A 13,739-nucleotide genomic window follows, 5' to 3' on the forward strand; every position below is an offset into this window, starting at 1 on the left:
TTGTGTGCTCCGCACAGTTTGTGTACAATCCGCACAGTTTGTGTGCTCCGCACAGTTTGTGTGCTCCGCACAGTTTGTGTGCTCCGCACAGTTTGTGTACAATCCGCACAGTTGCATACAATAACTGTGCGGAGCACACAATAACTGTGCGGAGCACACAAACTGTGCGGAGCACACAAACTGTGCGGAGCACACAAACTGTGCGGAGCACAAAAATCGTGCGGAGCACACAAACTGTGCGGAGCACAAAAATCGTGCGGAACACAAAAAATGTGCGAAATGTGGCACCACAGTTTTATAAAATGTGCAACTGTGCTCGCACATTTTACTGTGCTGTGTGTGCGTGGTGGCACAGTGCTACTTGACTCATCACTAGTCATGAGATCCTGGAATTGATAATAACCCCTTACTGGTCCTGTAACTAATCCTGATACCATACCGGTCGTGAAGTTAATCCCATTCACATACTGGATCTGAAATATATCTAGACCCTATCGAGTAAACGTTCATGTAGTGGTTGTAGTACCAATAGTGGTGGTATGGCTCTAAACTGCGCTCTAAAATGCGCTTGTGAAATGTTCTCGGTCTGGTCTTTTAAAAAGGCTATAAAAGTTTTAAAATTGGGCCATTCCGTTATAGTGACAGAAACACTCCATATTTTGTGAAATGTGTTAACATTTTCCAAAATCCTTAGGATTTCATAATAAAATTCACATTTTTGTTAACGTTTTAAATGACAACATAACAACGCAATTATGGCTTACAACATAATTTTTAACATGGCATTCATGAAATGTTATTCATTGCTTTTTGACCGTATTTTTGCATTTTTATGGGTTTTTTTACAATAAAGCAATTAAAGGTACGCGAAAAAGAGATGTTTCTATAGTGGCCATAGTTATAAAATTAGTAAAAACAAAACATTTTAGATTTTTTTCTGGAATATTGTTAACATTTTGTATTGTTTTCATGAAAATCAGCAACAGAAGTTGTTATATTTTCGTTTTCTTTTGAAGAACGCTAAAGAAACGTTAACGCGTTACTTCCTTTAAAACGATGTGGGAAAGTCCTTGTTTATTTATATTTACTCGTAAACAATTTGCTACTACTTTGTTTCACGACCTTCCCAAGTAGCAACCGAAGCTTTTTTCTCCCAGTTTCAACCCCCTCATGTCCACAAACTGCCTTCGCTTACTATTCCTATCCCGTTTCTACATTCCACAACGTTTGTTGCGTTCTCGCTCATCAGGGTGTTAGTCAATTCTCTCTTGCCACACGAAGAGAATTCTCCTGCACACTTCGTGTGTTGGATTCTACCCATCCCTGTTGAACACACGTCATTTTCTTCCATCACACTCATCAGGGTGTTTGCTCTTTTCCATCCAAGCCAAAGAGCGACTTCAGTGTGCTCTGAACCGTGATAGTGTGATAGTGTGTGTTTGTGTGCTGCGTGAACTATTTTTCCTGCGTGAAACACTTTCCATACTGCACCATCCGCGGTGTTCTTTCTGCTTCGGAGGACGAATTTTTATCATCTAATTGTTTGGGTAAGTGTCCTTTTCTAAGTGTCTAGTGCTATGTGACATTTATTCTAATTCTAATATTATTCTAATATGCAATGTTTTGCACATTACAAATTTCAGATGTGTGCTGCTACCACTAGCTGTTCCTCAAACTACTTAAAAAGTGTGACACTGTGTGTGACACAGGTAAGTTTGTCACATCTTTAAATGAAGTGTAATCTTTTTAACAAAGCGTGTCTATTAATTGTGTATTTTCATCAACAGCCTTCATACAACACCGCGGTTGAGGCGCGCCAAATCTGATGACATTTTTCCTGAACCAAGCAGGCTGAACACGCGCACCACCACGGGCTCCAGCGCGGTGTGAAGAGGGAAGAAGAAAAGACAGAATTGGAAACAGCCGCACCAAGCTTCCAACCACCGTGTGTGTATGTAAGTATGTGAGAACACATGTGTGAATCCTCTTGTGAGAACTGCAAAAAGAAGAGAATAAAGAGTGTGAAGCAGCTAGACTGCCGCAACCAAATCAAGAGAGTGAATTCTCATTTCATTCCGAAAAACTGGGAGAGAGTGATGACATGCGAGAGAGAATAAAACTAGAAACACGAGAGAGGACACGAAGCGCTTTCGGGTTTTTTTCGCCTTCGCGCACATTTTGCTTTATGCGCGCGAAAAAGTGAGCCTTGATCAGCGCGATGGCTCCCATACAAAGGCCTTCGGCTTTGCTATCTGGGTTGCTCAAGCGCGCGCCATATCTTTCCCACCGGTCACCAGCACTCAGAGATCCGCTGAGATTGAAGCTGGCTTTGAAGCTGAGTTGGCGAAATTATTCAACCGATCCGTCGGGTCCCGAAGCCGAAGCAAACCCGAAGCCGAAGCAAAACCCGAAAGGGGGTCTGCACGAACCTTCGTTTAATTAGCCCCCTCCCCCTTTTTTGCCAGGATTTCTTTCCGAAATGATACAGTGCACACCATTAAACTATCTTAAATCGATTTATTGAATATCGAACCAACAATACAAAAAAAAAACACAACACTTGCACAATAATCACTGCACTTAATTATAAATCAACGCACATAATTTAAAAAAAAAACACTTTTTACACTCGCACAGTGAAAAAAAAAACAAATTCAGCACAGCACTTTCTGCTCCTCATCGCTGTTGCTCCTGGTTTTTCTCGCTGCACTGTACGGGCCACTGCTCCAACACTACGACACAGCCACAGGTTTTTGTTGTCTCCGTTCGCCGTGAAACACGCATGAAATGAAAAAAAATGATATTAATTAGAAGGGGGGATGTTGGTTGATAATTTTAATCACTTTTACTTACCTCAAATTAAACAAAACTCCATTTTTTACGGGGTTTATCCGCTGACTACCAAGCGCTGAAACACCACACAAGCACCAACCTCACTGGACTGAAAGTAAAGCCTACTGCGTGAATGTGTGTATGCGCTTCTGCCAAGCCAACCGCGCCGTACTGCGTGTGTAGCCAAGTGCGTGTGTGTGTATATTTGCACCACTGGACACAGAACACAAATCTCACCGCACAGCAGAGCGTGTGTCGCCAAGTGTATGCATGTGTGTATTTGCACCACTGAATTCTGAACGTCCGCCGCACCGCACCACACACCGTGTATCGCCAAGTGCGTGGCTGTGTGTTGTATCACCGTGGTGTGGCCAAATGTGTGCATGTGTGTACTTGCTCCACTGAAAGCCGGTATCGCACCAGATTTCGGGTGTCGCCTTGTGCGTGTGTGTGTTATTGTCACAGCACACTCGTTCGTCATTTTTTTTTCGTTTTTTCGCTTGAGCCACTCGATTTCGTTCTTCGCTGATTTTGGCAGCGCACGAAGGGGGTTCGGTTTCAACTTCCAACAACAACAACCACACGAGGGAGCTCGTGGATACTCACGAAGGGAAAATCACTCAAATTAGAGCGAGAGACAGATAGAAAAAACGAAAGGTCAATATAAAATCTTCGGCTTTTGACTGTTGGGTTCTCTTCTCCCGATCGGCACTCACGCATCGTGCCGAGCGCGCGTTCGCTGACCTCCCGATAGATCGCACACACACTTCGATCTACGCCCGATGAGTGTCCTCGGTGGCGATCTACGGGACCATCAGGTTGGCCCATAACATCTCCCCCTTCTTATTGCAGCAGGTACCCATCAAGCCTACGCGGGAATCGTCTGGACCTGTTGGACCGGCGTGGCGATTGTACCGGCTGCTGACGTCTTCTTCGTTGGACAGGTACTGGTCGTGGAGATGGTAACGGCGGTGAGGAGGTCATACCACGGACCTCGTCGGATGATGATGGTAGGAGCGGTGAGGATATCACTGTAGGGTCCACAACTGGCACGACATCTCTTGGCCCTTCGATGAGCAGATCTAGCGGCAATTGCGTAAGAGCTGCGAGATTGGTTGACTGCTCTGAACTGCCGGTGTCCCGTTTCCGCAGCTGGTTTACGTGACGGCGATGCATACGGCCGTCATCCGTCTTAACCTCATATAGCACATTCCCCATCATGCGAACAACCTGCGCGGGAACCCATTTCCAAGAGTTGCGCGAATACCACTTCGCGTAAACACAATCACCACTCTTGAAGCCCCGACCATGTTCCTCAGGCAGCGTTTCAGTGGTCGGCGGAGGCTTCAGCAGTTCCATCGCTGTTCTTATTTTTCGATTAAACATTGCCTCTGCAGGTGAGCAATGGTTTTCGAGAGCGGCGTTGGGCGTTGATCGGTACGCTTGGAGGAAAATATCGAGAGCTTCTCCATGGGACGCTCCACCTTCTTCTATCTTTTTGACCGACCGTTTAAAGGTGTCGACGAAACGTTCTGCTTGCCCATTCGACTGTGGATGAAACGGTGGGCTTGTTGTATGCCTTTGCTACAACAGTAATCGGTAAATGCAGTACTCGAAAACTGCGGCCCGTTATCGCTCACGAGTGTAATGGGGAACCCAAAACGAGCAAATACGCCTCTCAAAATAGCAATTGTTCCAGCGGTCGATGTTGAATTTGCCTTTATAACCTCTGGCCATTTAGTATTTGCGTCGACTATCACCAAATAAAATTCGCCGTTAATGGGCCCTGCATAATCGATGTGAATTCTTTCCCAGGGCTGTTAAGTGGCTGGCCAGGATAATGGTTTCGCATGAGGAGGCGATTTTGCGACTACCGCACATGCATGGCAAGTCTTAATGCACTCGGAAATGTCCTCATCCAAGCTTGGCCAGTATACATAACTCCGGGCAAGTGCCTTCATCCTTTGCATCCCGGGGTGGCCTTCGTGTAGCTGCTTCAGACATTTCTCGCGTAATCTGGTAGGGATCACTACCCTCTCCCCGAGCAAAATGCATCCTCGAACCGAAGAAAGGGCTTCGCTTCGATTGAAAAAGCGTGCCAGGTCTACACCGTAGCTCAGGTTTCGAGGCCAACCTTCCATGACGTACTGGTGAACCTTCTTCAAAACTGCGTCAGTATTTGTAGCTCTCGCAACGTCTCTAAAATTAAGAGGAAATGCATTAATAGAATTTGTTGCTACAAAACTTACATCCTCCTCGAGTTCAGCGTTGGCTATGATGTACTCCGGTTCCGGTTTGGCATGTTCCCTTATCAGTCTCGATAGTATGTCGGCATTACCGAACTTAGTAGTGGGAACATACTCGATGCTGAAGTCATACAGCTGCAAGGTCAGCGCGAATCGTTGCAGCCTGTTTGCCGTGTAAACCGGAATACCTTTTTTACTGCCGAAGATTCTCACTAGTGGACGGTGGTCTGTCTGCAGGCAAAAATGACGACCATACAGCATGTCCTATATGAGGTTGCATGTACAGCAACCTTGTGGAACTTAGTGATTGCAAAAATAATGGCAAAACCTTCGCGGTCTATTTGGCTGTACCTTGTTTCGGCTTGCGTTAGCGACCTTGATGCATGTTGTACAACCTTTATCGAGCCATCGGCGTATTTATGGCTAATTGTTGCACCAAGTCCAACTGCTGATGCATCTGCAGATACCACAATTTCAGCGTTCGGGTCATAATGTGTCAGCAGTAAATCGAAGGAGAGAATTTCCTTAAATTTGCTGAAGGCTCGATCACATTCCCGAGTCCATAAAAATTTGCTCTCGTCTTTCAATAGCATATCTAGCGGGTATCGTAGGTCGCGCATTTTCGAAACGAACTTTCCATAGTAGTTGATCGCGCCTAGAAATGAATTTACCTCGCTGATATTTGTTGGTGTTGGCAGCTTCTGAATTATGTCGATTTTTGCTCGGTTTGGTCTAAGGCCACGACTATCGACGATGAAACCCAGATACTCTATCTGCTGCATTTTGAACGCACATTTGTCTGCACGGATAGTGAATCCGAATTCCTGTATTCGGCGGAATAGATTCAGCAGATTTTCATCGTGCTCGCGTTCCGTTTTGCCACCAACGATTACTTCGTCCATATATCCGGTTGTTCCTTTTAGTCCTGCAAGCATGGTGTCTTTTAGTTGCTGGAATGCTGCAGGAGCTATTTTGATGCCGGGCGGCAGGCGATTGTAATAATATAAGCCGCGATGTGTATTTATGGTTAGCAAGGGTCGGTATCTGGCATCAATTTTGACCTGTAAAAAGGCGTCTGAAAGGTCGATTATGCTAAAGAATGTGCATTGAGCTAGCTTAGCACAAATATCGTCTGGGAGCGGTAATGGGTATTCGTATGACCGAAGAACCGAATTCAGTCCGGTGGAGTAGTCCCCACAAATGCGAATACTACCGTTCCCCTTTCTAACGACGACAATCGGCGCGGCCCACTCGGAATAGTCAACTGGCGTAATGACTTTGAGAGCTTGTAGCCTATCTAGCTCTTTCTCGACTGTTGCCTGCATAGCGTAAGCTACGGGACGCTTCGGACAGAAAATAGGACGGACATTTTCCTTCAATTGCAGCTTTATGTTGGCCTTTGTGCATAAACCTGTACCGTGGAAAACAGCTGGAAATCGCTTCTCCCATTTTGCAGAATCGCTCTCTATTCTGTTGTAAAACTGGTTCATCGGCATGGCTGCAAGCGAAAAAAATATCGATTAGATCGGCTCCTAATAGCTGCAAATCGGATGGAATAACTCTTATTATCGCCGTTTCAGTCCTTCCGTTAATCATAATATTTGCTTCAAATTCGCCATCCAGCTGAATGTGTGCACCAGTTGCCGTTTTCGCGTGCACTTGCGCTGGAGATAGAGTTGGCATGCCGAGCTGTTTCCAGGTCTTTCGTCCTATGATCGTAATGTCCGAGCCAGTGTCGAGCTGTAACCTGGCCGATTTCTGCCCAATGTGGATAGTCACGTATTTTCGGTTTTGTTGTACGCTAAAAATATTAAGGGAAACTACCCTTGTCGCTACTGAAGAGCGCTTGTAGAAATTATTTTTTCTTTTCTTTCGCCCTGCAGTGTTACAATGCCCTTCGCGGTGCCCATACTTGCCACAATCCTCGCACTTATGCGACCGGTAGGAACAATCTCGTATCCAATGATGATCGCCGCATAACCAGCATGGACCCGGTGGTTTCGCTGCTGGTGCGTTTCGGTATGCTTGCTGAGGATGTTGCTGGTTGCTGAAGCTGCGTTGTGTCTGCTGCGTGTACCGCTGCTTGTAGTCACCGCGCATAGCGAAAACTCGCTCGTTTCCCTCGGTGGCTATCATCGCGCTGTTCACCTTCAAGCTTTTGATGCGCTGAGCTTCGGCAGAAAGCTGCTCCAGCGTAAGGTCTGTCTTGTCCTCGATGCGAGCAAGAAGCCGTGTGCGGATTTCAGCATCTCCTTCCCCTCTCAACCCACAAACAAGCATTAAGCATTTGAACTGCTCCTCGGTCATAGCGCTGATTTGGAAATCAACACAAGCGCGATTAACCCGACATGCGAATGTCATCAGGTCTTCGTTATGCGCCTTCATAATTTGCAAACACTTGCATCGCTTGCTAAGCAGGTACTCCGCGCTTCCAAATAGGGCCTTCAGTTTGCTAACTGTATCGTCGAACGTGAGGTCGCGGGGAACACGGGGAAGGATGAAGTTGCAGTACCGCGCGTGTTCCGCTGTGCCCAATTTGCGAATGAGCAGCCGCACTTTCGCTGAATCCTCTAGTCGGGAGGCGTCTTGCACGAACAAATCCTCGTAACGTGCATACCATGCAGGGAACGTCACGCCGGATTCTGCCTCGAACCGAAACTTGTTAATGCTTCCTGCCAAAGCATCTATAATCAGCTCTGGATTCCTTGGCGCTGCGGGCTGCTGTACATACTGTTGAGCCTGCTGGGCTTGTTGTTGGGGCTGCGCTGTCGTGTGTGGTGTTTGTTGCATCATGTGTGCCATCATTTGTTGCTGCTGAGATAGCTGTTGCTGCTGCTGCTGCATTTGCTGCTGCATAAGATTCAGCATTTGCAAAAACATTCCCGTTTCAGAGCCGTTCATGACCAGTCCTGATTGTGCCGATGAAGCAACGGGATTTTGCGATGGCGGTTGTGCTGGTTGCATCGGTGCACTTTGCGTTGGCTGAACAAAGCCCGGGTTCAGAGCCCTTGCACCGTTCAGAGACAAACGTCGTTGCTCTTCGATCTCGGCATCGCCTTCAGGATTAAACATTTTAATGCCGCTTCGATGAAATTGTCTCTCTTTTCCGGATAAGGATGCACTTCACACGCGAACACTTTAACAATGCCTTTCGTACTAACTTCACTGCACTGAAAAAAGTCTTATTTGTTTTTTTCAACTCGTCGCTACTGTTATATTTTCGTTTTCTTTCGAAGAACGCTAAAGAAACGTTAACGCGTTACTTCCTTTAAAACGATGTGATTGGAAAGTCCTTGTTTATTTATACTTACTTGTAAACAATTTGCTACCACTTTGTTTCACGACCTTGCTCAAGCGCGCGCCATATCTTTCTCTTCTCCCGATCGGCACTCTCGCATCGTGCCGAGTGCACGTTCGCTGACTTCCCGATAGATCGCACACACACTTCGATCTACGCCCGATGAGTGTCGTCGGTGGCGATCTATGGGACCATCAGGTTGACCCATAACAGAAATGAGTTTCCTGTTAGTAGTTTACCAAACAAAGGCCAAAATTCGCATATCCAACTGAGTCAAAAATCGGCTTCGAATCAAGCACGCTCTTCCTGGCTTGGGTAGACGTCAGTCTCAATACAGTTTTTTAGTATACATTTTTACGGTCAAATTATGTAAGAAATCAATATTATGGATGTGATTCTTACTATTTATAAGAAAACAGTTTTAAAATTAAGTTTCATGTATATTATACAGTCTATTCCCGAGTTACACGGTTCTTGACTTACGCGGATTCGGAGATACGCAGTTTTCTAAATTGGACAGATTAAATGACATATTAGTACAATTTGCTTCAAGTTCCGTATAAATTGCATTTTTGCTAACAAATTGAAACCGCTCAAAAGCCAGAAATATTAGAATTTTCTGCACGAATCATATCAAATAAATGATAAAGTGTTTAAAAGTACTGAATTAAACCAGAAACTCTGAGTAATCAATAGTATTTAGGTAAAAAACCTGAAATTCGACATACGCGGATATTCGAGTTACGCGGATTCGTCGGGAACGCACAAACCGCGTAACTCGGGAACAGACTGTTCACAGTTTTTGAGGTATCTTTGGTTTCCAACACTATAGTAACCAGTGTTGCGAACGGTGATAGTCGTCGACATAAAATTTTTCAAAATGATACTTTTTGAAGCATCGCATTCTAGATCCACGCATTCATTCGACAATCATGGAAAAAAATATCATTTGACATGATGATATTTTTTCTGCTACAATCATTTGACCTTTTGATTTTGCCGTACCTCAAGTGAACTAGATCTTCATCGAAAATGGGTCCTTTTTTCGTGTTTTCGCGTGAATTTCTATACTCCTGTAAGAGAATACCATTTTCCTGGTTCACTGAGTGAAAATATCAAGTGGTCTAATGGCTTAGTATCGGTAAACGCACGATTAAGCAGTTCTGGATTCTCACTGAAAAATGTCAAATGGCATTCATTCTACATTTTTTGCAATCATGTCATCGCAAAAGCATTGATTGTTAATGCACAAATGATTGTCGCTTTTGGAAAGTCGTGTCATGGTAACCATGAATATCATGATCAAAAAATGATTTTGACACCCGCTTACTGCGAATATCATAAAAAAATGTCGACAATTAACAACACTGATAGTAACACAATACAACGACTTCAGGAACCATACCACCATTATAGGTACAACGAAGTCGTTAAAAAAATATATCTTTTGTCGTAAATTTTATGGTAAAAATGGTTGTGATTGTGAAGATAAAACATATTCTAATTGTTATGAGTTATAATATTTATAAATGTACCTTCCTGACATTTTAAATATATTAAAGCACATCTGTACACCTACAAATTGCACAACTATTGATAGCCTACCGGCACTGAAATTGTATATATACCGGCAAAACGGCTCCAAAAAGCATACCGGCCTTGGAATTGATCCCGAACCCACACCAGATCTTACACTGAGCCCATAACGGTCCTGGAACTGATCCTGACCTAATGCAGATCCTGCAACATATACCTTGCGGTACTGGAACTGAATCCCATACTGATCGTTGAACTGATAAAATTTCATGTCAGTCATGGAACAGATCCTGATTCTGAGCCCTGATACTTCTCCCTTCTATATTTCGGGACCTGAATAGTACCTGAATCTGACTCACTAATGGAACCATCCAGTCTAGTTTTCCTATTTTTATTTCTTGTTGCATCGAGGAATCCCGTGGTACTATCGCCAACTCGGACATCTTATCGCGGTAGGTCAGTGTTTCGTTGACATGTATCGAAGTAGAATAATACTTTGTTCGAAGCGGACTTTTCGACACTTGATCGTCCAGGCGATCATAGAAACCTTTAGGAGGTTTCTCTTACTGGAAACGTTGGAGTTTAGAGGCCTTACCTTGGGTAGGGGGACTTAACTAAACTCTTTAAATGAGAAGTCGATAGGTGTTGGATGGGCATAGTCCTATCCTGACAGTCCGAACGAATCTGACTTGCCACGGTCGGAATTGGTTTTATTTATACTCAATAAGTTTCGTACATTTGGTTTTGGAATGTGTTTTTGTCCTTATTAATGGTTATTGATATGAGGTGCAATTAAAACATTGTATTGGAGTGAGGTGTCTGTCATTATGTGCGTATGCTGCGTTTTTAGTGTTTTTACGAACATTCTGGAAAGTATAAACTGTTCTAGCTAAAGAACGGGTGCGTTCGTCGATCTTTGCCTACACTGCGCTTTTAGCAATAAGTTGCTATGCGTTCTCTGTTTGTCCACTTTGCTGCAGAAACGCTTGAATTGCTTATGTTGCGCGTTTCGGTTGTTTTCCATAAATGTGTCTCAATGGTTTTTTCTATAGACGGTATGGTCTGGGTATGTTGCTATGGTGTGGATTGATTTGCTGATGTAATATAATGAATGTGTTGCAATAGTGTGAATTGGCTTTCCGAAGTGTGTTACAATGTGTCTATAGCTGATAGTGTGGTTTACAATAAGTTCTAATTAGCGGATATGCTACACAGTAGCACCTAAAGTAAGCCACCTATCTTTGGACTACTTATTGGAAAACTTTACACTTACGTCGTGGAAGACCACGGAAAAACGTTCAAATACAGTCTGTTCCCGAGTTACGCGGTTTGTGCGTTCCCGACGAATCCGCGTAACTCGAATATCCGCGTAAGTCGAATTTCAGGTTTTTTTACCTAAATACTGGCTTTTAAGCGGTTTCAATTTGTTAGTAAAAATGCAATTTATACCGAAATTGAAGCAAATTGTACTAATTTGACATTTAATCTGTCAAATTTAGAAAACCGCGTATCTCCGAATCCGCGTAAGTCGAGAACCGTGTAACTCGGGAACAGACTGTACAGGTGTCCCCCGAGATACGACTGTATTTGGGACCAAAAAACTGTCCAAAAGCAAGGCGTAAGTCGAAATAGTCGTATGTCGAATATCTGTGAATATAAAGTTTATAACTTGAAATTGAAGAGTCGGAATCTATGAAATCGTGTATTTTATTCAAAATAATGTTTGATAATGTATTAATTTCACTCCATAACCCGTTTACACGATATAGACATTCAAGATCGCGTAGTTGTGGAATCTTTGGAAATGTGTTTGTAACGGTTATCAGCACAGAAATTTAAAAAATATATCAAATTCTTCTCAATGACAACTTTAAACTGTCAAAATTAAAATCGTCGTATCTGCGAATCGTCGTAGTTGTAATTTTAAACAGCCTGTAAGTATTTTATTTTGATTTTTTTTAAACTTTACCATGTAAGTTGGCAACCAGCATACCCGGGTATTCCATACATTTTGTATGGAGAATGACGTTTCTCTTCTTCCTCTTTTCGTATTGTGGTTATTTTCGAGTCAAATTCAAGCGATTCCAAATTTCAATTTGACCGTTTTGTTTATAATAAAATGAAAAAACTTAATGAATAAATGAAATAGAAGAGAATATATGGTCGGCATTACTTGCTTACAGCATTAAAATATAGAAAGCATTGTTTACCTATGAAAATCGTTAATTTTTTGCATCAAAACGTGTGGAATATCCGGGTATGCCAGTTGCCAACTTACGTGTGTAAATCTGGTTGCCAACTCTACGGTTAATAGAGACAAGAAGGCCCGGTAAAACCCGCTTGACAAAATGTCGCGCGACATGCATGCTTGAAATCGAAGCTTCCCGCTGCGCAAAGCGATCGAAAACTCAGCGTTTCGCTCAATCCCGCACAACAAATTCGAGCAGTTTTTTAGCTCACTTTCTAACTCGCTTTCCTCCGAAACCGATCGTGAAAACGAACAGAAACGTCCGAAGAACCGATCGAACCTCTTCATCAATTGAAGCTTTTACGTTCGTTCAAGAGTGCGCGTTGTATGTGTTTATCTCTTTCTGACAAAAAGGCTCTGGCACGCGACCGTGTTGGCGCAAAAATGATAATGGCAGAAAAATACTTCACACCCACGTTCTCTTTCTCTCCTCCTTCCTCTACTCCCATCCCTTCACCTTGCTTTATCATTATTGGTTCTTGCTCTCTAGCTACATTGAGCGAGAGGCTGAGAAGTTTTCGATCGCTTTGCGCAGCGGGAGACGCTGAGTTTTCGATCGCTTTGCGTCCCACACAACAAAATCGAGCAGATCTCTTCTAGATACAGTAGAACGTCGATTATCCGGGGACGGATTAACCGGCGGGCAGTTTAACCGTGCGCATAAATGTGATAGCTGTTCAAGCGTACAGCGAACATTTGCAGCGATAGCCAAGAGGGCAACCAAATTTTTGTGCAGCTCTGTAGTGTCTAATGGTATTTTCGGAATTCATTTTTGTTCATGAACAGTTATTAAACCTATAGTTATTGATTAAATAATATTCTACTAATATTCATTAGATTTTGTAATTTGTATATGAATTTGACATTTCTTGGACCATTATCCGTGCAAATTGAATAACCGGCAACCGTCAGGTCAGCTGCCCGTATAATCGACGTTTGACTGTACTGAGAAAGCATTTGACTCCATCTGGAATCAAGGTTTACTTTCCAAACACATCAAACTAAATTTTCCGAACTACTTAATCAATATAAGTAAATTCATTCACTTAAGATCGCTAAAACAAAGTACATATTTTAAACAGTACATCAAGCATATATACCCCAAGGCAGCTTTCTGTCACCTTTACTTTTTAACATACAGGCGTGCCCCGAGTTACGATCCCCTCGAGTTAGGCCCGTGTCTGTGCTCCATTGGATGCCATTTTATCGGAAGGCCTGTCAAAATTTTATATGAGATTTGACAGATAACGTCGGACGTGCGATTTCGTCGTACGACGGAATCAAAAATTTGTGATTTCGTCGGACGCCGCATCCGATTTTATCTGTCAAACTAAATGCGTGGTGTTTTGTAGGAACAATCTCAACTTAATTTTTCATAGTCGTTACATTATTAAAATTATCCAAATAATCGCAATATTATACGAAAAAGCGTTTGACAGCACGTGCGATAAAATCGCATGCGATGGAGCGATTACACGGACACGGACCTTACGACGATTCGCAGATACAATGATTTTGATTTTGACAGTTAAAAGTTGTCATTGACAAGAAATTGATGTATTTTTTTTTAATTTCTGGG

At 43.2% G+C, this 13,739-nt stretch overlaps 1 long non-coding RNA gene across 2 annotated transcripts; it reads left to right on the plus strand.

Moving 5' to 3' along the window:
* Positions 1 to 1,173: 1,173 nt before the first annotated feature.
* LOC133393516 (uncharacterized) lies at positions 1,174 to 2,049 on the plus strand. 2 transcript variants are annotated; one of them, XR_009766226.1, is made up of 3 exons: positions 1,174 to 1,547; positions 1,644 to 1,709; positions 1,788 to 2,049. It is a non-coding gene; the product is annotated as an uncharacterized LOC133393516 (long non-coding RNA). The 2 variants fall into 2 exon arrangements; XR_009766225.1 differs by having other exon boundaries at positions 1,644 to 2,049.
* Positions 2,050 to 13,739: the final 11,690 nt, after the last annotated feature.

This window comes from Anopheles gambiae, chromosome 3 (assembly GCF_943734735.2).
Source record: "Anopheles gambiae chromosome 3, idAnoGambNW_F1_1, whole genome shotgun sequence".
Classification (NCBI taxonomy): Eukaryota; Metazoa; Arthropoda; class Insecta; order Diptera; family Culicidae; genus Anopheles; species Anopheles gambiae.